We start from the raw sequence: 27,627 nt of genomic DNA, 5'->3' as shown, positions 1-27,627 counted from the left end.
GTTCACTCATGATTTGGCTCTCTGTTTGACTGTTATTGATGTGTAAGAATGCTTGTGATTTTTGCACATTGATTTTGTATCCTGAGACTTTGCTAAGTTGCCTATCAGCTTAAGGAGATTTTGGGCTGAGACGATGGGGTTTTCTAGATATGCAATCATGTCATCTGCAAAGAGCGACAATTTGACTTCCTCTTTTCCTAATTGAATACCCTTTATTTCCTTCTCCTGCCTGATTGCCCAGGCCAGAAATTCCAACAGAATATTGAATAGTAGTGGTGACAGAGGGCATCCGTGTCTTGTGCCAGATTTCAAAGGGAATGCTTCCAGTTTTTGCCCATTCAGTATGATAATGGCTGCGGGTTTGTTATAGATAGCTCTTATTATTTTGAGATATTTCCCATCAATACCTAATTTATTGAGAGTTTTTAGCATGAAGGGATGTTGAATTTTGTCAAAGGCCTTTTCTGCATGTATTGAGATAATCATGTGGTTTTTGTCTTTGGTTCTGTTTATATGCTGGATTACATTTATTGATTTGCGTATGTTGAACCACCCTTGCATCCCAGGGATGAAGCCCACTTGATCATGGTGGATAAGCTTTTTGACATGCTGCTGGATTCGGTTTGCCAGTATTTTATTGAGGATTTTTGCAACGATGTTCATCTGGGATATTGGTCTAAAATTCTCTTTTGTTTTGTTTCTGCCCGGCTTTGGTATCAGGATGATGCTGGCCTCATAAAATGAGTTAGGGAGGATTCCCTTACTTTCTATTGATTGGAATAGTTTCAGAAGGAATGGTACCAGTTCCTCTTTGTACCTCAGGTAGAATTCGGCTGTGAATCCATCTGGTCCTGGACTTTTCGGTTGGTAAGCTATTAAGTATTGCCTCAAATTCAGGGCCTCTTATTGGTCTATTCAGAGATTCAACTTCTTCCTAGCTTAGTCTTGGGAGGGTGTATGTGTCGAGGAATTTATCCATTTCTTCTAGATTTTCTAGTTTATTTGCATAGAGGTGTTTATAGTATTCTCTGATGGTAGTTTGGACTTCTGTGGGATCAGTGGTGATATCCCCTTTATCATTTTTTTTTGTGACTACTTGATTCTTCTCTCTTTTCTTCTTTATTAGTCTTGCTAGAGGTTTGTCAATTTTGTTCATCCTTTCAAAAAACCAGCTCCTGGATTCATTGATTTTTTGAAGGGATTGTTGTGCCTCTATTTCCTTCAGTTCTGCTCTGATCTTAGTTATTTCTTGCCTTCTGCTAGCTTTTGAATGTGTTTGCTCTTGCTTCTCTAGTTCTTTTAATTGTGATGTTAGGGTGTCAATTTTAGATCTTTCCTGTTTTCTCTTGTGGGCATTTAGTGCTACAAATTTCCCTCTACACACTGCTTTGAATGTGTCCCAGAGATTCGGGTATGTTGCGCCTTTGTTCTCTTTGGTTTCAAAGAACATCTTTATTTCTGCTTTCATTTCGTTATATACCCAGTAGGCATTCAGGAGCAGGTTGTTCAGTTTCCATGTAGTTGAGCGGTTTTGACTGAGTTTCTTAATCCTGAGTTCTAGTTTGATTGCAGTGTGGTCTGAGAGACAGTTTGTTATAATTTCTGTTCTTTTACATTTGCTGAGGAGTGCTTTACTTCCAACTATGTGGTCAATTTTGGAATAGGTGTGGTGTAGTGCTGAAAAGAATGTATATTCTGTTGATTTGGGGTGGGGAGTTCTGTAGATGTCTATTAGGTCTGCTTGGTGCAGAGCTGAGTTCAATTCCGGGATATCCTTGTTAACTTTGTGTCTCGTTGATCTGTCTAATATTGACAGTGGGGTGTTAAAGTCTCCCATTATTATTGTGTGGGAGTCTAAGTCTCTTCATAGGTCTCTAAGGACTTGTTTTATGAATCTGGGTGCTCCTGTATTGGGTGCATATATAGTTAGGATAGTTAGCTCTTCTTGTTGAATTGATCCCTTTACCATTATGTAATGGCCTTCTTTGTCTCTTTTGATCTTTGTTGGTTTAAAGTCTTTTATCAGAGACTAGGATTGCAACCCCTGCCTTTTTTTTGTTTTCCATTTGCTTGGTAGATCTTCCTCCATCCCTTTATTTTGAGCCTATGTGTGTCTCTGCACGTCAGATGGGTTTCCTGAATACAGCACACTGATGGGTCTTGACTCTTTATCCAATTTGCCAGTCTGTGTCTTTTAATTGGAGCATTTAGCCCATTTACATTTAATGTTAATATTGTTATGTGTAAATTTGATCCTGTCATTATGATGGTAGCTGGTTGTTTTGCTCGTTAGTTGATGAAGTTTCCTCCTAGCCTTGATGCTCTTTACCATTTCGCATGCTTTTGCAGTGGCCGGTACCGGTTGTTCCTTTCCATGTTTAGTGCTTCCATCAGGAGCTCTTGTAGGGCAGGGCTGGTGGTGACAAAATCTCTCAGCATTTGCTTGTTTGTAAAGGATTTTATTTCTCCTTCACTTATGAAGCTTAGTTTGGCTGGATATGAAATTCTGTGTTGAAAATTCTTTTCTTTAAGAATGTTGAATATTGGCCCCCACTGTCTTCTGGCTGGTAGAGTTTCTGCTGAGAGATCTGCTGTTAGTCTGATGGGCTTCCCTTTGTGGGTAACCCGACCTTTCTCTCTGGCTGCCCATAACATTTTTTCCTTCATTTCAACTTTGGTGAATCTGACAATTATGTGTCTTGGGGTTGCTCTTCTCGAGGAGTATCTTTGTGGCATTCTCTGTATTTCCTGAATCTGAATTTTGGCCTTCCTTGCTAGATTGAGGAAGTTCTCCTGGATAATGTCCTGCAGAGTGTTTTCCAACTTGGTTCCATTCTCCTCGTCACTTTCAGGTACACCAATCAGACGTAGATTTGGTCTTTTCACATAGTCCCATATTTCTTGGAGGCTTTGTTCATTTCTTTTTATTCTTTTTTCTCTAAACCTCTCTTCTCGCTTCATTTCATTCATTTGATCTTCCATCACTGATACCCTTTCTTCTAGTTGATCACATCAGTTACTGTGGCTTGTGCATTCGTCACGTAGTTCTCGTGCCGTGGTTTTTCAGCTCCATCAAGTCCTTTAAGGATTTCTCTGCATTGCTTATTCTAGTTAGCCATTCCTCTATTTTTTTTCAAGGTTTTTAACTTCTTTGCCTTGGGTTCAAACTTCCTCCTTTAGCTCATAGTAGTTTGATCATCTGAAGTCTTCTTCTCTGAACTCATCAATGTCATTCTCTGTCCAGCTTTGTTACATTGCTGGTGAGGAGCTGCATTCCTTTGCAGGAGGAGAGGTGTTCTGATTTTTAGAGTCTCCAGTTTTTCTGCTGTTTTTTCCCCATCTTTGTGGTTTTATCTACCTTTGGTCTTTGATGATGGTGATGTACAGATGGGGTTTTGGTGCAGATGTCCTTTCTGTTTGCTAGTTTTCCTAACAGTCAGGATACTCAGCTGCAGGTCTGTTGGAGTTTGCTGGAAGTCCACTCCAGACCCTGTTTGCCTTGGTATCAGCAGCAGAGGCTGCAGAACAGCAGATGTTGGTGAACAGCAAATGTTGCTGCCTTATCCTTCCTCTGGAAGTTTTGTCTCAGAGGAGTACCCGGACGTGTGAGGTGTCAGTCTGCCCCTGCTGGTCGGTGCCTTTCAGTTAGGCTACTCAGGGTTCAGGGACCCACTTGAGGAGGCAGCCTGTCCGTTCTCAGATCTCCAGTTGCATGCTGGGAGAAACACTACTCTCTTCAAATCTGTCAGACAGGGACATTTAAGTCTGCAGAGTTTTCTGCTGCCTTTTGTTTGGCTATGCCCTGCTCCCAGAGGTGGAGTCTACAGAGGTCGGCAGGCCTCCTTGAAACTGTGGTGGGCTCCACCCACTTCAAGCTTCCTAGCTGCTTTGTTTACCTACTCAAGCCACAGCAATGGCAGGCACCCCTCCCCTAGCCTCGCTGCTGCCTTGGAGTTTGATCTCAGACTGCTGTGCTAGCAATGAGTGAGGCTCCGTGGTCGTAGGACCCTCCGACCCACGTGTGGGATATAATCTACTGGTGTGCCGTTTGCTAAGACCATTGGAAAAACACAGTATTAGCGTGGGAGTGACCCGATTTTCCAGGTGCCATCTGTCACCCCTTTCTTTGACTAGGAAAGGGAATTCCCTGACCCCTTGCACTTCCCGGGTGAGGCAATGCCTCACCCTGCTTCAGCTGACGCTCAGTGCACAGCAGCCATGGTCCTGCACCCACTGTACAATACTCCCCAGTGAGATGGACCCGGTACCACAGTTGGGAATGCAGAAATCGCCCATTTTCTGCGTCACTCACGCTGGGAGCTGTAGACTGGAGATGTTCCTGTTTGGCCATCTTGGCTCCACCCCCTCATATAGCAGTTTTTTGTTTAGTTTTGTAAGAAATTACCAAACTGTTTTCCAAACCGGCTGCACCATTTTACAACCCGAAAAGCATTGTATGTGTAATCCAGTTTCTCCTCATCCACACTACCATTTGGTGTTGTCTCAATTATTTTTAATTTTAGCTATTCTCGTATATGTGTAGTGATATCCCATCTTGGCTTTAATTTGCATTTCCGAAATGGCGAATAATTTTGAACATCTTCTCATATGCTCATTTGCCATTTGTATATCCTCTTTGGTAAAGTATTGTTCATGTCTTTCCATATTTTATTCTCAGATAGTTTGCTTTTACTATTAAGTCATGAGAGTTCTTCAAATATTCTGGAAATTATTCCTTTGTGAGATATTTGTTTTATAAATATTTTCTCCCAGTCTGTAGCTTGTTTTACTGTTCACTTCACAGGGTCTTTTGTAGAGTAAGAACTCAACTTTGCCTATCAGCTTAAGGAGATTTTGAGCTGAGATGATGGGGTTTTCTAAATATACAATCATGTCATCTGCAAACAGGGACAATTTGACATCCTCCTTTCCTAACTGAATACCCTTTATTTCTTTCTCTTGCCTGATTGCCCTGGCCAGAACTTCCAGTACTATGTTGAATAAGAGTGGTGAGAGTAGGCATCCTCGGCTTGTGCCAGTTTTCAAGGGAATGCTTCCAGCTTTTGCGCATTCAGTATGATATTGGCTGTGGGTTTGTCATAAATAGCTCTTTTTTATTTTGAGATACATTCCATCAATACCTACTTTATTGAGAGTTTTTAGCATGAAGGGGTATTGAATTTTATGGAAGGCCTTTTCTGCATCTATTGATATAATCATGTGGTTTTTGTCATTTGTTCTGTTTATGTGCTGGATTACATTTACTGATTTGTGTATGTTGAACCAGCCTTGCATCCCAGACATGAAGCCGACTTGATCATGGTGGATAAGCCTTTTCATATGCTGCTGGATTCGGTTTGCCAGCATTTTATTGAGGACTTTCACATTAATGTTCATCACATTGGCCTGAGATTTTCTGTTGTTGTTGTTGTGTCTCTGCCAGGTTTTGCTATCAGAATGATCCTGGCTTTAAAAAATGAGTTAGGGAGGAGTCCCTCTTTTTCTATTGTTTGGAACAGTTTCAGAAGAAATGGTACCAGCTCCTCTTTGTACCTCTGGTAGAATTCGGCTGTGAATCCATCTACTACTGTGTTTTTTTTGGCGGGTAGGCTGTTAATTACTGCCTCAATTTTAGAATTTGTCATGGGTCTATTCAGGGATTCAACATCTTCCTGGTTTAGTCTTGGCAGGGTGTATGTGTCCAGGAATTTACCCGTTTCTTCTAGATTTTCTAGTTTATTCACATAGATGTGTTTATAATATTCTCTGATGGTAGTCTGTACCATTTCTAGGGGATCAGTGGTTATATCCCGTTTATCTTTTTTTATTGTGGCTATTTGATTCTTCTCTCTTTGCTTCTTTATTATTCTGGCTAGTGGTCTATCTATTTTGTCAATCTTTTAGAAAAAATCAGGTCCTGGATTCATTGATTTTTTGAAGCATTTTTCGTGTCTCTATATTCCTCAATTCTGCTCTGATTTCAGTTATTCCTTGTCTTCTGCTAACTTTTGAATTTGTTTGCTCTTGCTTCTCTAGTTTTTTTAACTGTGATGTTAGGGTGTCAATTTTAGATCTTTCCCAGTTTCGCCTGTGGGGGATTTAGTGCTGTAAATGTTCCTCTAAACACTGCTTTAGCTGTGTCCCAGAGATTCTGGTATGTTTTGTCTTTGTTATTGAATTCAAAGAACTTATTTATTTCTGCCTTAATTTCGCTATTTACCCAGTAGTCATTCAGGACCAGGTTGTTCAGTTTCCATGTAGTTGTGCAGTTTTGAATGAGTTTCTTAATCCTGAGTTCTAATTTGATTGCACTGTGGTCTGGGAGACTGTTTGTTATGATTCTCTTCTTTTGCATTTGCTGATGAGTGTTTTACTTCCAATTACGTGGTCAATTTTAGAAAAAGTGTGATGTGGTGCTGAGAAGAATGTATGCTCTGTTGACTGGGGTGGAGAGTGCTTTAGAGGTCTATTAGGTTGGCTTGGTCCAGAGCTGACATCTCAGTATACAGAATCAATGTACAAAAATCACAAGCATTCTTGTACACCAATAAAAGACAGAGAGCCAAATCATGAGTGAACTCCCATTCACAAATGCTACAAAGAGAATAAAATACCTAGGAATACAACTTACAAGGGATGCAAAGGAACTCTTCAAGGAGAACTACAAACCACTGCTCAAGGAAGTAAGAGAGGACACAAACAAATGAAAAAACACTCGATGCTAATGGGTAGGAATAAACAACATCATGAAAATGGCCATACTGCCCAAAGTAATCTATAGATTCAATGCTATCCCCATCAAGATATCATTGGCTTTCTTCACAGAGTTAGAACAAAAACTACTTTAAATTTCATATGGAACCAAAAAAAACAGCCCGGATATCCAAGACAATCCTAAGCAAAAAGAACAAAGCTGGAGGCATCACACTACCTGACTTCAAACTATACTACAAGGCTACAGTAACCAAAACAGCATGGTACTGCTACCAAAACAGAGATATAGACCAATGGAACAGAACAGAGGACTCAGAAATAACACCACACATCTACAACAATCTGACCTTTGACAAACCTGACAAAAACAAGTAATGGGCATAGGATTTCCTATTTAATAAATGGTGTTGGGAAAACTTGCTAGCCATATGCAGAAAACTGAAACTGGACCCCTTTCTTATAGCTTACACAAAAATTAACTAAAGTTGGATTGAAGACTTAAATGTTAAGACCTAAAACCATAAGAACCATAGAAGAAAACCTAGGCAAGACCATTTAGGACATAGGCATGGGCAAAGACTTCATGACTAAAACACCAAAAGCAATGGCAACAAAAGCCAAAATTGACAAATGGGATCTAACTAAACTAAAGAGCTTCTGCACAGCAAAATAAACTATCATCAGAGTGAACAGGCAACCTACAGAATGGGAGAAAACTTTTGCAATCTATCTATCTGACAAAGGACAAGTATCCAGAATCTACAAAGAACTTAAACAAATTTACAAGAAAAAAACAACCCCATCAAAAAGTGGGTGAAGGATATAAATAGACACTTCTCAAAACAAGACATTTATGTGGCCAACAAACATATGAAAAAAAGCTCATCATCACTGATCATTAGAGAAATGAAAATCAAAACCAGAATGAGAAACCATTTAACACCAGTTAGAATGGTGGTCATTAAAAAGTCAGGAAACAACATATGCTGGAGAGGATGTGGAGAAATAGGAACACTTTTACACTGTTGGTGGGAGTGTAAATTAGTTCAACCATTGTGGAATACAGTGTGGCAATTCCCCAAGGATCTAGAACCAGAAATACCATTTGACTCAGCAATCTCATTACTGGGTATATACCCGAAGGATTATAAATCATTCTACTGTAAAGACACATGGACATGTATGTTTATTTCAGCAGTATTCAGAATAGCAAAGATTTGGAACCAACCCAAATGCCCATCAAGATAGACTGGATACAGAAAATGTGGCACATATACACCATGGAATACTATGCAGCCATAAAAAAGGATGAGTTCACGTCCTTTGCAGGGACATGGATGAAGCTGGAAACCATCATTCTCAGCAAACTAACACAGGAACAGAAAGCCAAACACCGCATGTTCTCATTCATAAGTGGGAGTTGAACAATGAGAACATATCGACACAGGGAGGGAAACATCACACACCAGTGCCTGTCATGGTTAGGGGGCTAGGGGAGGGTAGCATTAGGAGATACCTAATGTAGATGACGGGCAGCAAACCACCATGGCACGTGTATACCTGTGTAACAAACCTGCATGTTACGCCCATGTGTCCTAGAACTTCACACTTAACTTTACAGCCCTGGAAGTTGGGTATTTTCCTTCATTCTCCCACTCCTCCTTCTCCTCCAGATGTGGGCCTCCCTCTGTTAATGGCCCAAGATCATAATCAAAAACTAAATCTTACCTCTTCCTGAAGCACCTCATAAACAACGAACAGTCAGGTCCCAGAGATGCCACAATAGTTAATACCCTCCAACAACACCAACACAGTCTCACCTAGGTTCCCTACCTCATTCTATTCCACCCTCCAATCTATCTAGGCAGCACGTTTAGCCAATGAGCTCATCATCCTTGAACTGTCCTGACCAGGGTAAGAGTCAGTTAGACATCAATGTCAGTCAGTTAAATCAGTTAGTCAAGATGTCAGTTAGACATAAGTAAGTTATGTTTAACAAATGAAAGCTAATCTGCCTAAAGGAACATTCTATGTGTACTTGAGTGAACTATAGCACAACTTCCAGCATACCTGGTGCTTCAGTCTCCTGGCTGAAGCTATGCCTGGCTACTTCATTAATATAGGCCCTATACTTGTAAGGACCACACCTTTCTTCATGCTGTCAATTTCGTCTGTAAGCAGCTTCCTCAACATAGCCCATAGAGCTCTGCAAAGACATAACACACTGCCTTAGAATATTCACTTTATGGTAATTTGTGTTAAGTGCCATTATACCCTCAAGCGGAATAATTGAGTATAAAAATAAGATTATTTCAGACATTGGTAAAGTCATGAGAAGAAAATAACACAGGGAAGAATGATATAGAGTTACAGAGGGTGTGGGAGGGACCAGTTGAGGGAATTTACTTCAAGAAAAAAGGTCAGAGAGGGCCTCTCTGACAAATAAAAATCAGGAGGTAGAAGCAATAGCTAAGAGAAGATCTCTGGGAGGAACTTTCAGGGAAGAGTGAAGAGCAAATGAAAGACTTGGGGACAGAGGCTTTCTTATGCATAAGTGGTTATGCTCACAGGGAAGCATAGCAAGAGGCCCTAGTGCTGTGACCTGAAGCAGCACTATGGTTGAGAAGGCTCATTCACATAGACATTACTGTACCAGGCAAGGCTACTGCATTCTTTGTCCCTAATCCAGGCAGGGGACAGTCTATATTAACTCTATCTCTAAAATAAGAGTCTGTTTCCCTGAAGACTGATTCACAGTCTTCATTCAACCCCCTACACTGCCGTCCCAGTGATATTTTTCAATCACAAATCAACATCATTCAGCATTGTACCACAAACATACTTACAAAATTTTAATCCCATTAACCACAGAATATACTCAAATCTCTGATGAACATTTGACTTTTTCCAGAAAATAGAACAGCATTATCCTACTTGCTAGCTCCCAACATATCCCTCACACATTCTATTATTTGGCTATTGGCTCTTCTCAGAAAGATCCTGTACCTGGAAAAAACTTCTTCCCATATTTCATATGAGTTCTTCAGTCCATGCTGAAATCCTTTCCCCTGGATGAGGCATTCAGAGATACCATGAAGTTAAACTTTACATTATTCCAGACTTATTTTTCCTTTTTTATGAGCAGGTAAAACTTTTAGTCTATAAGTAACAGTAAATGAATAATATTACTCAGGAATACTCCCTTGGAAGGAGTTCAAAAACATAACATCTTACAATTTTAATTTAGAGCTTATATTATAAACATTACCAGGTCTTGGCTAGGCCTATAAAAACATTTGAATGAATGGTTTTACAAGGTGAATTTTTTTAAAAAAATTGTAAGAGTGACCACAATAAAAGAAATTTCACTTACCTTTTTTCATCTTAAATACTTGTCATTTATTCTTCCTGTCTAACTGTAACTTTGTACCCTTTGACCCATATCTCCCATTTACCCTATCCCCACCCTCTGAGAACCACCATTCAACTCTCTGCTTCTATGAGTTCAATTATTTTAGATTGCACATATAAGTGAGAACATGCAGTATTTGTCTTTCTTTGCCCAGCTTATTTCACTTAGCATAATGTCCTCCAGGTTCATCTATGTTGTTGCAAATGGCAGAATTTCATTCTTTTTTAAGGCTAAATATCAAAAATCATTTTTTCTGAAGCACTGATCTGACTCTTACTTCATTCCTAGGCCCAAACCTATTTGCTTCCTCTAAAGTATCTACAAGATTAGCCTGGAATCCCCTGAGCTTAGCGTATTAGGACCAACAGGTTCTAGCTCCCATCCACTTTTCAAAAGCAATACCTTTCCTAAAACACTTCATGATCCATCCATTGTGGACTATTTGTTGTGTCCCTAAAATAAGCCCTATACATTTTGAGATTAGCTCCTTCAACCTGATTTGTCCCCCATTATTATATCATTCAAAGCTGTGCTCACATCTTATCACTGACATGAGAAATTTGTGACTTCCCTAAGCTGAAATTTTTATCACTCCCTTTTCTGTCACTGAAGGCAATATCTCTCATAAGGTTCTCATCATTAGCATTATTATATGACAGTCGGCTATATGTATATGGATTTTAAGACACCACACAGCAGGGACTGCATTATTTTCTCAACTGGGCACCCTACAGACACATACAAATACTACAATGTACAAACTGGAAATTCAAAGCACATCTACTTTTACTTTACAGAGAGAAAACTGGAAATCAGAGATGTTAAAGAATTTGTTCAAGGACACACAATTGTTTAGTGGTAGAAAGCAGACCAGGATCCAGGCCACCAGGCTTCCAGGCCAGCAGTCTTTCCTTTTTGTGTGTGCACTGTTCATTATACTAGAGACATGGGACTCAAACAATATGAGTGCAAAGACAGTAAGAAAGGAAAAAACGACCTTTCGACTCATCTGTTTCCTTGGGACCTTGGTCTCACATGCAAATAACGGGAGACAAGGAGAAGGCACACCCCTCCCACTGCCTCTGGCAGCCAATTCAGGGCCTTTCTTTTAATCCATTATTGTAGCCTTTGTGAATCAATTTCCAGGCCACCAGTCCCCCCTCCCCCCAACTCATCCAGTCTTTCCCTGGTTTTCTCAATGATTTTTCCGTACAGGAAACAAACATAAGGACAAATTTTAAAGGAAATTCCCATGTACTAAAGGATATACTAAATTTATCTTTGATAAATGTTCAAAACTTTTCAGGAAATAGAACATCACCACTGGTACTCCACTAACACATCCAACATTCTAACATTTCTGACATGTGGCTAATGGCTCTTCTTTAACCAGAGTCTGTGCTAGAAAGACCTCACCCCAGTCTTTCAGTATAAGCTCAAATCTTATACATTTCACGCAATTAATATCTCTTGTATCAATTAAACTTCCTACTAACTTGGTTCCCCACTATCTATTTGCCTTAAATCTGTAGAAAATAATTCCCAGGCTTTACATACCATTTCCTTCACTCTTGACAAGCATTACAAAATCCATATATTTTCTTTAACTTGCAGAATTTTTGTGTTTCTATGACCTTTGCATCAGCCAAATCACACTGCCAAGAACACAATCTCTCACCTCTGCTTGCCCGTGCAATGACTATTCATGCTTTAGGTTTCATATTGGATGTTACTTCCTTCCAGAAGCTGATATGGAAACACAAGTCCAGATGAGGTGGCCCTCTTATGAGTTTCCAGTAAACCCAGTGCAAACATTCCATTTTTATTGTACATCAGACCATATTGTGTTGTACTTTCCAAATTCCTGTGGTGTCAAGATTTTTAGTGTCTACCATAGTGGTTGGATGGAGTAGGTTGGCTCTTATACAGTAAATGAATAAATGCAAAAACTAATAAATGCGAGGGATATAGGTATGTCTGTAGACCACAATATACCTCCACACGCTCTTCACTGCTATCTCTTCCAATTATTGGCAGATTCACCCAGATCAAACCCTTCCCATACCCATGACCTCACATTTCATCTGCATAAGGTCCATAATACATGAGACTATCTTCTCCATCTTGTTTTTATACTGCATTGTCTGAGACTTCTCTGTCAGCAGCATGGCATCTCTTTATTGTCCATATTCCACATAACTTACAACATACAATATTCAAGGACCTGGGGGCATGACATAAGGATGGGTGTGGGGGAGAGGGTGCTGATCTAGGAAACAGTGGTGGACCACTGAGGCTTGAACACTAATAAGGCAGCAAGCCTCAGCAGAAATTCTAGATCATGTATTATCCTTGGGACCTTGTTTTATGAACTCTAGCTTACCTCAATAGTGTGTTGTGGTTTCAGTATAGAAGTTTGAAGAAGGTGGAGAAATTTGAAAACAGTTCTTATGGGAAATGGATAAGAGAACTCATCAGAAAAATGGAGAAGGATGAATAGGCTAGGCTGGAGGCCTTACCTTTCCCACAGTGGGGAAAATGACAAAACCTAAAAAGAGATGTCCGGTGAGTTTTCCCAGGTCACACACACCTTAGTGGTCTGATCAGGAGTAGAATCAGGAGTAGAACCATGATGCTGTAACTGGAGTCTTGGTTCATTTCATGTTGCTTCTTCACAGGAAAAAGTACCCAGTTGACTGTGGGCCAATGTGTAGGTTATGAAGGTGAAAGGACTACATAATTAAAGTCTTATTAGAGAATATGGATAACTTGTTGAAAAAGACCAGTAAGACAAGAATGTTTTGAGTTTAAAAGATCCCCAACTTGTCTTTACTTACTTTCTTATGTACATTTGGAAAACCAAAAGCCACCAACCCTAGCTTAATATATGTGGACTAGGATATTTAGAGTGAAAAAATAATAATAACACATCTTGACTATTTCCACCTCACTCTACTAGCTAGGCCTTAATGTATACACCAATCATACTTGTGGTGCAAAACAGGAGAAGAAAAATACCTCCTGGGATCATGAATTGCAGCACAGCAATTGACCAAGTCTCTGCATGTTTACGAGTAAAGGAAAATGCACAAAGGTCTCTTTTGTTTGATGGTGTTTCTGATTATCATAAAGAAGGATCAGTGAAACCATCAGAAAAACATCAGCTTTTGGATGCGTTACAGAGTTCTCATGCTTCATAGTCCCTGGATTCTAGCTCGAATTCTAATCAGTGGTGGTAGGAGGAGGCCAAATTAGAACCATAAGATACCAGTACAAGATGCCTGAAATGCCAGGCAAAGTACTGTGTTGGAGAAATGTACAAGGAAAAGCAGGTACCTGTCTTGGAAGAGCAATCATCCTAGTCTGAGAAACCAATCATTTATGGATAAATACAGAAAACAATAATATGGGGGAAAACCCAGATTGACTTTGGTTCAATGGACTCAACTGTGGGAAAGTCCTCCTTTCTTTAGTCTTATTTTACAAGAATTTGTAGATATTTTAAATATTTGCATATAAAGGAAATCTGAGTGTGAAAAATAAGGAAATTTGAAAAATACCCAATTCCAGAATGAAACACATGATGAAGTGACCTTTGTTTGAAATATTCAGTGGTGTCTTGATGCCAGCATACTCCTCTAATGAATCTGAAGTCCACTTCTGATTGAGTATGGTAAGCACCTTCTTTGCTCACATGGTCTTTGGCTTCCTCAATTTGAAGACCCACCCCACCTTATTGTGAACCGCAGAGACAGTATGGCCTAACTATAGAAATCCTGGCCAGAAGTCCTACAGGAGGTTTTTGGAATATGCCTTAAAGTGTAGCAGGAGAGAGAGTGGCCCTTGAAAACAAATCTTGGGGCAAAAGCAAGGTGGGTTTCTTCCCACTTTCACCTCTTCTGCTCACCTTCATCCCCTCCACTCCAGTTTCTACTACTCTAGGAAACATATTACACTGGTCAGTCACTGAGGCTGAATACTAGCCATCATACCCACCCCACTTTTATCCAGTTCTACACTTTTGACCTCTGGAAGGTCACACCACTCAATCAACTCTTTACTCACATGTCCCATATCCTGGTGTGAGCCCTGATTGTATCTCACCTGAACTGCTAGGAGAGCCTCCCAAATGACATGCACATCAGCAGTCTCTCTCCCCTTAATTCATCAGCAAGGTTTTATCATTCCCAGAGTAAACTGTCTAGTGTGCAATGTAAACTCTATTTCATTCTATTGTCTCAAATATCATTAATTCACTTGTAACACATATATCATGTATATACATATATACATGTATAGTATATATACACATATATACATGTATAGTATATATACATATATACACATGTATAGTATATATATACACACATGTATAGTATATATACATATATACACATGTATAGTATATATACATATATACACATGTATAGTATATATACATATATATACATGTACAGTATATATACATTTTATATATATATATATACACACACACACATACATATAGTGTCTACTATGAGCCAGGCACTCTTCTGAGCATTTGAGAAAACAAATAATTGTTTAACTTCTCCTCCAACATGAACCTTCAGGTTCAACCCTAGGGAAAATTTCTGCAGAGAAAACCCCTCGATTAAACAGACAGGGACATCAAGAGAGGGAGAGGGAGTGGGTCTGAACCCTGCTTGCTTTCTAGCCCAGAAGACATCTCAATAGCATATGTTTCACCTACAACTGACTCTTGAAGCTCTAGCATCCATCTTCAATAGTATCTACAAAAAGTGTATCAAAAGTTTACCTAGTCACCTACCATTTCTCTGTACAGAAACATTACTAATTACCATACACTGTTCTAAGACATTTATATATGTTAACTCATTTAATCATAACAAATTACCATTTTATCCCCATGGTATGGATGATTCTAAATCATATAAATATCATAGCTGCTAAGTAGTGATGCTTGGATTCAAACCCAGGAAGTCTAGCTCCAAAGCTTGTTTCCCCAGTGATCCAAGAATCAAACTCAAGCCTCTAACATGAAGTTATCTTCCCTTACATTCAAATTATGCTCACTTCTCACCTCATCCTAAAGTCTCCACAGATGTCATGGGTTAGAATTAACTCCTCTCTCACTGAATGAGCTCTTTTCTTCATCTCCCTCTTCCTTACTCTCCTTTATTGTGAACTCATGATATCTCTGTATCTTCCCACAGAAACACTGGGAGCTAGAAAAGATGTGTTCATGGATTTGAAAGTATTTCAAATGGATTTCAGGTATCTCAGAGCTCATCTGGCTCATCCCCCTTAATAAAGTTGAGAAACCAGACATTGGACATATTAAGCAATATTCCCCATGCCAGTAAGATACTTAATGATAAATTTCAACTCCTGTCTAGAAGGAGCTTTTCATAACTCCTGTTCTAGAATTCTTTCTAGTCTACATGCTGGTTCTAGATTACCCCCCAATGAATACAACAATGTACCTACAGTCAACAATACTGTATCGTACACTTAAAAAGGTATGACAAGTATAGATCACATGTAAAAATAACATAAAATTAATAAAGTAAAAAAATGTCCATTAGTGATGGGGTTATCACTAATGGTGATAACCATTAGTGATTGAGAGGACTTAGATTCAGGAAAGATGGAGAAGAAAGAAGGAAATAGTGAAAACAGGAAAAAATAAAAAAGGAAGTGGGGAGGGCAATCCCACTTGCTACTCACCTGTGTCCTAGAACTGTTACCTCTTAGGAAATTTTCAGGCAGGGACAGAATCCATCAGTCTTTTGAGTAACAAGATGATAAAATCTGTGCATGAACACATTCAATCTGCAAGAAATATATTGACACAATTGTAACTAGTCATTATTTACTTTAACTGTTCCATGCCAAAATAATTAGAGATTGAAAGCAGAACAAAAGTCACAGTAGAACTACCCCATTATACTCTTTTCATTTACACTTTCAATTTAATTCCCATGATGTGTAGCTCATGGCTGCCTGCCATTCCTGGCTCCTTGAGGCTAGTGCCAAAAGATAGGCCAGTCTTCCTTGAAAGGGTATAATGGAGGACCGGGCACTGAATTGACACACTCAGTGTGTGTTTAAGGTTGGGACTAAAGACTTTTGGTTGAGAATTATGGCTATCCCCTGGAAAAGTAAGGGCAGCCCTGAGGACTAAGACATCCAGGCTTCTACATGATAGGGGTGGTGCTTTGCACAACTGGGACTGGATCTTGACTTGGCATCTTCTTGTGCTTTCACATCCTAACAAGGCTTCAACTGGAAGGCAGCTATCCTGGCCTTGAAGGATAGGCAAAGGATGACAAAGAGGGGCAGTTCATAAATTCAGTAGTTCCTGACATAGACCACCTATGAAAAGTAACCCTCAAAACTCATTAAGGTGTTATTCTTAGTCCATGGCATTTTAGATATGGCAAAGCTGAAGGCAGTTTCTTGAAAGAAGATACTATTTTTATACCTGACATTTATATGAATTAGCCTCACAAGGCAAAAAAAAGACACCAGGTCCACCCTCCACAGCCTCTCCTAATAAGCAGACTTTACCAGTGTATTTCTGGTGAGAGTGTACCTGGTCATCTATGTCAATTTTGACAAAGAAGGAAAAACTGTCTCAGCAATGTGATCTTTGCAATTGGTCTTTTTTAAGCCCTCGTCAAGAAATCTTGTCTAGCAGATTGTGATGCTGTCATATAGACATTAGAGGCACTGTTGCCTAAGAAATACAGGTCCTGGCAGACCAGCCCTAGGCAAAATTTCTGCAAAAAAAACTCTTTCTGCAGAAAGAAATGTAGTGGTCATTTCAAACAGAAATTACAGAAATGGGAGGGTATTTCTTCTATCTTTTTGTACTATGTTCCTCTCTCTGTCCTCTCATTTTCTCAGAAGTAGAAATCCTCCTTTCTCAACATACACATGCATACACAAACACACACACACAAACACACACACACACACTTCAGTCAAATCCTGGAAAACCTATCTTCACTGGCACATCTAAATGCTAATCCCTTTTATCTACTTGATCTCAGGGCTCGCTAGTTCTTTTTTACCCTGTTTTGATCTCTCTGGCCCCTGAATCTAGATTTCTTCTTCTCAGTGCTTCCAAATGTTTCTATCTAAAACTCAAATTTAATCTCTTAGCATTTCCCTGCATAGAAACCTCGAATAATACAGGATGCTCCATCTCATACATCAAGGGCTGGCAAAATATTTCTGCAAAGGGCCAAATAGTAGTTATCTTAGCCTCTGTGGGCCATATGGTCTCTACTGCAACAACTCAATTCTTCAGTCATCACACAAAAGCAGCCACAGACAATACATAAGTGAATGGATGGCTGTATTCCAATAAATTTTTATTTACAAAAACTGGTAATAGGCTAGCTTTGACCAGCTGCCTGTAGTTTCCTTGACTTAGTATTATCAAGCATAGCCTCCCTTCAGCGAAACTTGCTCCTTATTCCTGGTTTTTGATATTTGTCTAGCATGAAGACAAGACATCCTCATTCCACATACCCATGAACTAATTCATATAGAAAGCCTGCTCTGTTTATCCAAGCAGTCCATCAGCCCCACTCACTTTCTGACTCTGAAATATGCAAGCATAGAGTTCCATATTAGGATAAACTAGTAGGAATACTCACCAAGCACCACATAAAATACTTACAATAGAGGCAGAGATATGAGGACTACTAAGAAGAGATTTCCTACCAAGTCACTGTGAGGGTAGTGTTAATGAGACAGGAGTATTTAATCATAGGCAAAATAACAATAATAGTAGGTAACACAGAAAGAATAAATGATTGAAGGGAAATAGTAAAGGCAGAGAAAGCTACTAGGAGTTTTTCTCTTTCTACTCACCTTCTTTCAAGGATCTTTGGCCTCTTATGAGGTACCAAAGTGTAATACTCAAGAGCCTTGGCCACGGAGTCAGGCTACCTAAGTTCTCAATATTGGCTCAATCACTTACTTTCTGTATGAATTGTAGGCAAGTATGTGTCTTAATTACTACATCTACAAACAGGGAATGATAATGGTATAACCTCTGAGAGTTTTTAACATGATTAAACAAACGGTGCACAGAAAGCAGTTAAAGCAGGGCCTGAGCCAAGATGGCCAAATAGGAACAGCTCCCAACATGAGAAACACACAAAACAAATGATTTCTGCATTTCTAACTGAGGTACCAGGATCATCTCACTGGGGATTGTCAGAAAGTGGGTGAAGTACAATGGGTGTAGCACAGTGAGTGTGAGCCGAAGCAGGGAGAGGCATCGCTTCACCTGGGAAGTGCAAGGGGTCAGGGAATTCTCTTTCCTAGCCAAGGAAAGGGGTGACAGACGGCACCTGGAAAATCGGGTCACTCCCACCCAAATACTGTGCTTTTCTCACAGTCTTACCAAATGGCACATCAGGAGATTATATCCTGTGCCTGGCTTGGAGGGTCCCACACCCACGGAGCCTCACTCATTGCTGGCACAGCAGTCTGAGATAAAACTGCAAGGCCGCAGCGAGGCTGGGGGAGGGGCGCCCGCCATTGCCAAGGCTTAAGTAGGTAAACAAAGTGGCCAGGAAGCTCGAACTGGGTGGAGCCCACCACAGGTCAAGGAGGCCTGCCTGCCTCTGTAGCCTCTGTAGACTCCACCTCTGGAGGCAGGGTATAGCCAAACAAAAGGCAGCACAAGCCTCTGCAGACTTAAATGTCCCTGTATGACAGCTTTGAAGAGAGTAATCGTTCTCCCAGCACACAGCTGGAGATCTGAGAACGGACAGACTGCCTCCTCAAGTGGGTCTCTGACCCCCGAGTAGCCTAACTGGGAGCCACCAAACAGTAGGGGCAGACTGACACCTCACAAGGCCGGGTACTCCTCTAAGACAAAACATCCAGACGAAGGATCAGGCAGCAACATTTGTGTTCACCAATATCAGCTGTTCTGCAGGCTCAGCTGAGGATACCCAGGCAAACAGGGTCTGAAATGGACTTCCGGCAAACTCCAACAAACCTGCAGCTGAGGGTCCTCACTGTTAGAAGAAAAACTAACAAACAGAAAGGATATCCCCACCAAAACCCCATCTGTACGTCACCATCATCAAAGACCAAAGGTAGACAAAACCACAACAATGGGGAAAAAACAGAGCAGAAAAACTGAAAATTCTAAAAATCAGAGTGCCTCTCCTCCTCCAAATGAACGCAGCTCCACACCAGCAATGGAACAAAGCTGGATGGAGAATGACTTTGACGAGTTTAGAGAAGAAGTCTTCAGATGATCAAACTACTCTGAGCTAAAGGAGGAAGTTGAATCCATGACAAAGAACTTAAAAACCTTGAAAAAAGATTAGACGAATATCTAACTAGAATAACCAATGCAGAGAAGCCCTTAAAGGACCTGATGGAGCTGAAAACCACGGCAAGAGAGCTATGTGATGAATGCACAAGCCTCAGTAACCGATGTGATCAACTGGAAGAAAGGGTATCAGTGATGGAAGATCAAATGAATGAAATGAAGGGAGAAGAGAAGTTTAGAGAAAAAAGAATAAAAAGAAATGAACAAACCCTCCAAGAAATATGGGACTATGTGAAAAGACCAAATCTACATCTGATTGGTGTACCTGAAAGTGACGGAGAGAATGGAACCAAGTTGGAAAACACTCTGCAGGATATCATCCAGGAGAACTTCCCCAATCTAGCAAGGCAGGCCAACATTCAGATTCAGGAAATACAGAGAATGTCACAAAGATACTCCTCGAGAAGAGCAACTCCAAGACACATAATTGTCAGATTCACCAAAGTTGAAATGAGGAAAAAATGTTATGGGCAGCCAGAGAAAAAGGTAGGGTTACCCACAAAGGGAAGCCTATCAGACTAACAGTGGATCTCCCGGCAGAAACTCTACAAGCCAGAAGAGAGTGGGGGCCAACATTCAACATTCTTAAAGAAAAGAATTTTCAACCCAGAATTTCATATCCAGCCAAACTAAGCTTCATAAGTGAAGGAGAAATAAAATCCTTCACAGACAAGCAAATGCTGAGAGATTTTGTCACCACTAGGCCACCCCTATAAGAGCTCCTGAGGGAAGCACTAAACATGGAAAGGAACAACTGGTACCAGCCACTGCAAAAGCACACCAAATTATAAAGACCATCGAGGCTAGGAAGAAACTGCAACAACTAATGACAAAACAACCAGCTATCATCATAATAACAGGATCAAATTCACACATAGCAATATTAACCTTAAATGTAAATTGGCTAAATGCTCCAATTAAAAGACACAGACTGGCAAATTGGATAAAGAGTCAAGACCCATCAGTGTGCTGTATTCAGGAAACCCATCTCATGTGCAGAGACACACACAGGCTCAAAATAAAGGGATGGAGGAAGATCTACCAAGCAAATGAAAACAAAAAAACGCAGGGGTTGCAATCCTAGTCTCTGATAAAACAGACTTTAAACCAACAAAGATCAAAAGAGACAAAGAAGGCCATTACATAATGGTAAAGGGATCAATTCAACAAGAAGAGCTAACTATCCTAAATATATATGCACCTAATAAAGAAGAACCCAGATTCATAACGCAAGTCCTTAGAGACCTACAAAGAGACTTAGACTCCAACACAATAATAATGGGAGACTTTAACACCACACTGTCAAAATTAGACAGATCAATGAGACAGAAACTCAACAAGGATATCCAGGAATTGAACTCAGCTCTGCACTAAGAAGACCTAATAGACACCTACAGAACTCTCCAGCCCAAAGCAACACAATATACATTGTTCTCAGCACCACACCACACCTATTCCAAAACTGACCACATAGTTGGAAGTAAAGCACTCCTCAGCAAATGTAAAAGAACAGAAATTATAACAAACTGTCTCTCAGACCACACTGCAATCAAACTAGAACTCAGGATTAAGAAACTCACTCAAAACTGCTCAACTATATGGAAACTGAACAACCTGCTCCTGAATGACTACTGGGTAGATAACGAAATGAAGGCAGAAATAAATACGTTCTTTGAAACCAATGAGAACAAAGACATAACATACCAGAATCTCTGGGACACATTTAAACCAGTGTGTAGAGGGAAATTTATAGCACTAAATGCCCACAAGAGAAAGCAGGAAAGATCTAAAATTGACACCCTAACATCACAATTAAAAGAACTAGAGAAGCAAGAGCAAACACATTCAAAAGCTAGCAGAAGGCAAGAAATAACTAAGATCAGAGGAGAAATAAAGGAAATAGAGATACAAAAAACCTTTCAAAAAATCAACGAATCCAGGAGCTGCTTTCTTCAAACGATCAACAAAATTGATAGACTGCTAGCAAGACTAATAAAGAAGAAAAGAAAGAAGAATCAAATGGACGCAATACAAAATGTTAAAGGGGATATCACCACTGATCCCACAGAAATACAAACTACCATCAGAGAATACTACAAACACCTCTATGCAAATAAACTAGAAAATCTAGAAGAAATGGATAAATTCCTTGACACATACACCCTCCCAAGACTGAACCAGGAAGAACTTGAATCTCTGAATAGACCAATAAGAGGCTCTGAAATTGAGGGATTACTTAATAGCTTACCAACCAAAAAAAGTCCAGGACCGGATGGATTCACAGTCAAATTCTACCAGAGGTACAAGGAGGACCTGGTACATTCCTTCAGAAACTATTTCAATCAACAGAAAAGGAGGGAATCCTCCCTAACTCATTTTATGAGGCCAGCATCATCCTGATACCAAAGCCTGGCAGAGACACAACAAAAAAAAGAGAATTTTAGACCAATATCCCTGGTGAATATCAATGCAAAAATCCTCACTAAAATACTGGCTAACCCAACCCAGCAGCACATCAAAAAGCTTATCCACCATGATCAAGTGGGCTTCATCCCTGGGATGCAAGGCTGGTCCAACATACGCAAATCAATAAAGGCAATCCAGCATATAAACAGAACGAATGACAAAAATAACGATTATCACAATAAATGCAGAAAAGGCCTTTGACAAAATTCAACAACGCTTCATGCTAAAAATTCTCAATAAATTAGGTATTGATGGGACATATCTCAAAATAATAAGAGCTATCTATGACAAACGCACAGCCAATATCATACTGAATGGGCAAAAACTGGAAGCATTCCCTTTGAAAACTGGCACAAGATAGGGATGCCCTCTCTCACCACTCCTATTCAACATAGTGTTGGAATTTCTGGCCAGGGCAATTAGGCAGGAGAAGGAAATAAAGGGTAATCAATTAGGAAAAGAGGAAGTCAAACTGTCCCTGTTTACAGATGACATGATTGTACCTCTAGAAAACCCCTTCATCTCAGCCCAAAATCTCCTTAAGCTGATAGGCAACTTCAGCAAAGTCTCAGGATACAAAATAAATGTGCAAAAATCACAAGCATTCTTATACACCAATAACAGACAAACAGAGCCAAATCATGAGTGAACTCCCATTCACAATTGCTTCAAAGAGAATAAAATACCTAGGAATCCAACTTACAAGGGACGTGAAGGACCTCTTCAAGGAGAACTACACACCACTGCTCAATGAAATAAAAGAGGATACAAACAAATGGAAGAACATTCCATGCTTATGGGTAGGAAGAATCAATATCGTGAAAATGGCCATACTGCCCAAGGTAATTTACAGATTCAATGCCATCCCCATCAAGCTACCAATGACTTTTATCACAGAATTGGAAAAAACTACTTTAAAGTTCATATGGAACCAAAGAGAGACCACATTGCCAAGTCAATCCAAAGCCAAAAGAACAAAGCTGGAGGCATCACGCTACCTGACTTCAAACTATACCACAAGGCTACAGTAAACAAAACAGCATGGTACTGGTACCAAAACAGAGATATAGACCAACGGAACAGAACAGAGCCCTAAAAAATAATGCCACATATCTACAACTATCTGATCTTTGACGAATCTGACAAAAACAAGAAATGGGGAAAGGATTCCCTATTTAATAAATGATGCTGGGAAAACTGGCTAGCCATATGGAGAAAGCTGAAACTGGATCCCTTCCTTACAACTTACACAAAAATTAATTCAAAATTGATTAAAGACTTAAATGTTAGACCTAAAACCTTAAAAACCCTAGAAGAAAACCTAGGCAATACCATTCAGTACATAGGCATGGGCAAGGACTTCATGTCTAACACACCAAAAGCAATGGCAACAAAAGCCAAAATTGATAAATGGGATCTAATTAAACTAAAGAGCTTCTGCACAGCAAAAGAAACCACCATCAGAGTGAACAGGCAACCTACAGAATGGGAGAAAATTTTTGAATTCTACGCATCTGACAAAGGGCTAATATCCAGAATCTACAATGAACTCAAACAAATTTACAAGCAAAAAACAAACAACCCCATCAAAAAGTGGGCGAAGGATATGAAGAGACACTTCTCAAAAGAAGACATTTATGCAGCCAAAAGACACATGAAAAAATGCTCATCATCACTGGCCATCAGAGAAATGCAAATCAAAACCACAATGAGATACCATCTCACACCAGTTAGAATGGTGATCATTAAAAAGTCAGGAAACAACAGGTGTTAGAGAGGATATGGAGAACTAGGAACACTTTTACACTGTTGGTGGGACTGTAAACTTGGTTCAACCATTGTGGAAGTCAGTGTGGCGATTCATCGGGGATCTAGAACTAGAAATACCATTTGACCCAACCATCCCATTACTGGGTATATACACAAAGGATTATAAAACATGCTGCTATAAAGACACATGCACACGTGTGTTTATTGCGGCACTATTCACAATAGTAAAGACTTGGAACCAACCCAAATGTCCAACAATGATAGACTGGATTAAGAAAATATGGCACATATACACCATGGAATACTATGCAGCCATAAAAAAGGATGAGTTCACGTCCTTTGTAGGGAGATGGATGAAGCTGGAAACCATCATTCTCAGCAAACTACCACAAGGACGAAAAACGAAACACTGCATGTTCTCACTCATAGGTGGGAATTGAACAATGAGAACACATGGACACAGGAAGGGGAACATCACACGCTGGGCCCTGTTGTTGGGGGGTAGGGGGGAGGGATAGCATTAGGAGATATACCTAATATTAAATGACGAGTTAATGGGTGCAGCACACCAAGATGGCACATGTATACATATGTAACAAACCTGTATGTTGTGCACATGTACCTTAAAACTTAAAGTATAATAAAAAAAAGTAGTGCCTAGCACATGGTAAGCAGTCAGTAAGTTTCAGCTATTATTACTGTGAGAATCTGGGGACAGAGCCAGCACTCACAGAACAGTCAGGCGGTGAGGAGTCTGCAGTCTTTGGCATGGCTAGTTGTGTCCCAGGATCTGCATTCCAGAACTTCCATTCTGACACAAGATAGAGTGTTGCCTAGCAAATGTATACTCAAAGTCCCACTGTTCTAGAATTTTATAAAGTTGGGCTCTTAGCCAAAGCGAAGGAAGGAAGGGTCCTTTCAAATAAAGAATTTACTAACAAAGCATTTTTTTCCTGCCAGTGAAATCAGTGACGAATTCCTGTAGATTTTATCATAACATGTAACAAATCTAGACCTTACCAAACCTTTTCTCTTCTTGCTCTCCTTTTCCTTTTAAATGTTTATTATCTCTCATACAGAATATTTCCCGTTTTCTGTTTCACTTCTTTCCATCTGTCGTCCATTCTTTTCAAAGTAGTATTTGTATAAATCAACTCCCAATAGACTTTTCACTGCTCTACTTAAATGTTCATTTCCTTACCACTACTTGATGAACAAATCCCCAATTCCTCTGCTGAATACTTAAGGTTCACTATATTAGCCCCATTCCACTATTTTGAGTGATTTGCATCCATACTTAATTAACTACATGGTTAGTATTTTTATATTAAATTTATTTTAAATTCAGTTTTTATAATAAAGCAAAATGGTATTTTTGGTCTACAGTTCCATGAATTTTTACACAGGCATAGGCTCATATAACACTATCATAATCATGACAAAAGACAGCTACAGTATCCAAAATACTCCCTCATGCTATTACTTTGTAGTCATATCCTATCACCACCCTTAACTCCTGAGACCCACTAATCTGTTTTTTGACACTTTAATTTTGTCTTTTTGAGAATGATCTATAAATGGAATATTATTCTATGCAACATTTTGAGACTGGCTTTTTTTCATTCAGTATAATGCCTTTGAGAATTGTCCAACTTGCATCTATGTGTAGCTTATTCCTATTTGTTCCTGAGTAATATTCCATGGTATAAATGTACTGTCGTTTGCTTATTCATTTACTTGTTAAAAGGCATTTGGATTTTTCCTTTTAGCTATTATGAATAAAGCCACTATAACATTTGTGTACAAAGTTTTGTGTGGATATATGTTTTTTTTTTTTTTTGGTTAGAAAAAATAATGTTTTCATTTGGAGAATATATTTAAAACTCAGCATAAAACAAAACCCAAGAACAAATACAATTAAACCTAAAAGTGAAACATTTAATTCTACTGCTTCCTATTTCTCCAGATCCATGTTAGCTAAACATGTCACCTGTTACATTTTTAATGTCCTTTCACTAACATTTCTGGTGGGCTTAATTTGGAAGGGAGAGTAGAATTACTCTGTGATACTTTGGAGGCATGTTTTACTGGCTACAGGATGGGACAATGAGTTTTTGGGCAGCTCTACAGAGCTTAGCCATGTCCCACTGCAAAGGAGAATAGCAAAGAAAGAAAGGAAAGGCATCAGATGCAGATGATGGGAGCCTAGGCAGGATGGCACTGAGAAGAAAAAGAGAGTGAAAAATGGAAGGAAGATAACAGTGAGGCAGGTATGCTGGGAAATTAAAGAAAGAGCTCTATCAATAAACCTTGTGCCTCAAAATGGCCAAACTTTCAGAGTATTCCACAGACAAAGTAAAGTTTTTAAAAACTCTGTTAGTTACATGCTTGCTAGTCTTCTATTTTGAATGAGTAAAACCCTAACAATTCCTAATAATTATATCTTCAGTGCCACCGAAGGCTTTAAAAATGATACGCTTTGATATTTTCCAATAGTTACATTTCTTTATTCCTTTCTTAGTCTCATTTTTTTAAATATGAGAAATGCTCCTTTTTATTTTCTTAACTAAACTGAAAGTCATGAAACAATTCTGAAATAATAATAGCATTACTTATCTTAAGCTACCCAAATGAGGGGTTAACGGTTTGCCATAATTATTATTGAGTGATTTTCCTGGATGACATCTAACTATTCAAGTAAAGATAACGTTTCAAAAATTTATTTGTGGGTACTTAAAAACTAAATTATCATTAATTTAAAGTCTTCTCAATTTTCTTCTTTATTGACTTCAAGGAAACATTTACACAGATGTCTGTTCACTGGAAAAATCTTGAACCATTGGCTACATTTAAAAATCATAACAAAACCAAATTGAGTAAGTGAAGATAGAGTTAAGAGGCTGACAATGAAGTAGAGAGATGGCCAAATCTTTGATAGGCCCACCTGCTGTTGCTTTCTACTTTGATTTCCTGAATCAGAGTAAGAATACACTGACCATCACATTACAGTCATTTTTTTTTTTTTTTTTTTTTTTTTTTTTTTTTTTAGGGAGCATGGTATAAAAACTTTAATTGGTTTTATTTTTGCTGCCATTTTTCAGTGTGTATCTGTCTCCCTTCCTCATTTTTAACCCTCTTCAGACTGGATAGAGATTTCCCAAGCAAGTATAAAAGTAATTATATCCAAAGACAGATTTTTTTTTTCTTCCTAAAGGTATCAAGTAAATTGTCTTTTCTGGGGCTAATTGTCTTTTCTTTGGTCCAGGTGTGAAATGACAGCTTGGTGCCGATGATAGTTTGCATTTGTAAGTCCTTTTCATATACATGATCTCATTTTGTCCTGCAGATGTCTCAGTGGCTTGTTCTTTTTGTTCCATTGCTCAGATGAGTAAACTCAGGTCCCATTTGGCAAAGCTCGCAGAACCAGTGTCAGCTCTGCTGTGAATGCTGCTGTTTTCCCATCTTGTTCTACCACTACACAACACAGCAGTGGGGAAGCTACAGGGTTCCTTGTTCTCTAGCTGGCCAGAGCCCCTGAGCTTCCCTGTGGCTGGCAAAGGCAAGTTGGCTTGAGACAATGTTTTCACTGGTTGGTAGGAGAATGAAGACCTCCCCAGCAATGCAGCGAGTTTGAAAAGGACCATAGCTTTATGCAATAGTTTCCTGGGACAGCTCTAACAAAGTACCAGCAACTGGGTGGCTTAAGACAACAAAAAGTTATTAGCTCATAGTTCTGGAGGCCAGAAGTCTGAAACCAGGGTGTTGGCAGGGCCACGGTCGGCTCTAGGGAAGATTCCTTACTCGCCTCTTCCTGGCTTCTGGCGTTACCGGCAATCCTTGGCGTTCCCTGGCTTGTAGTGGCCTCACTCCAGTGGCCACTTACATCATCACATGGTTG

At 39.5% G+C, this 27,627-nt stretch overlaps 1 long non-coding RNA gene across 1 annotated transcript in view; it reads right to left on the bottom strand.

The window, feature by feature from the left end:
• Positions 1–27,627, bottom strand: part of LOC129530114 (uncharacterized) — a 127,921-nt gene that overhangs the window by 36,508 nt on the left and 63,786 nt on the right. The window contains exon 2 of the long non-coding RNA XR_008675662.2: positions 15,854–15,958. This is a non-coding gene — a long non-coding RNA (uncharacterized lncRNA). The remainder of the gene's footprint in view (positions 1–15,853; positions 15,959–27,627) is intronic.

The sequence above is a fragment of the Gorilla gorilla genome, chromosome X, assembly GCF_029281585.2.
Source record: "Gorilla gorilla gorilla isolate KB3781 chromosome X, NHGRI_mGorGor1-v2.1_pri, whole genome shotgun sequence".
In the NCBI taxonomy this organism is placed as follows: Eukaryota; Metazoa; Chordata; class Mammalia; order Primates; family Hominidae; genus Gorilla; species Gorilla gorilla.
This window is presented reverse-complemented; position numbering and strand designations above follow the sequence as displayed.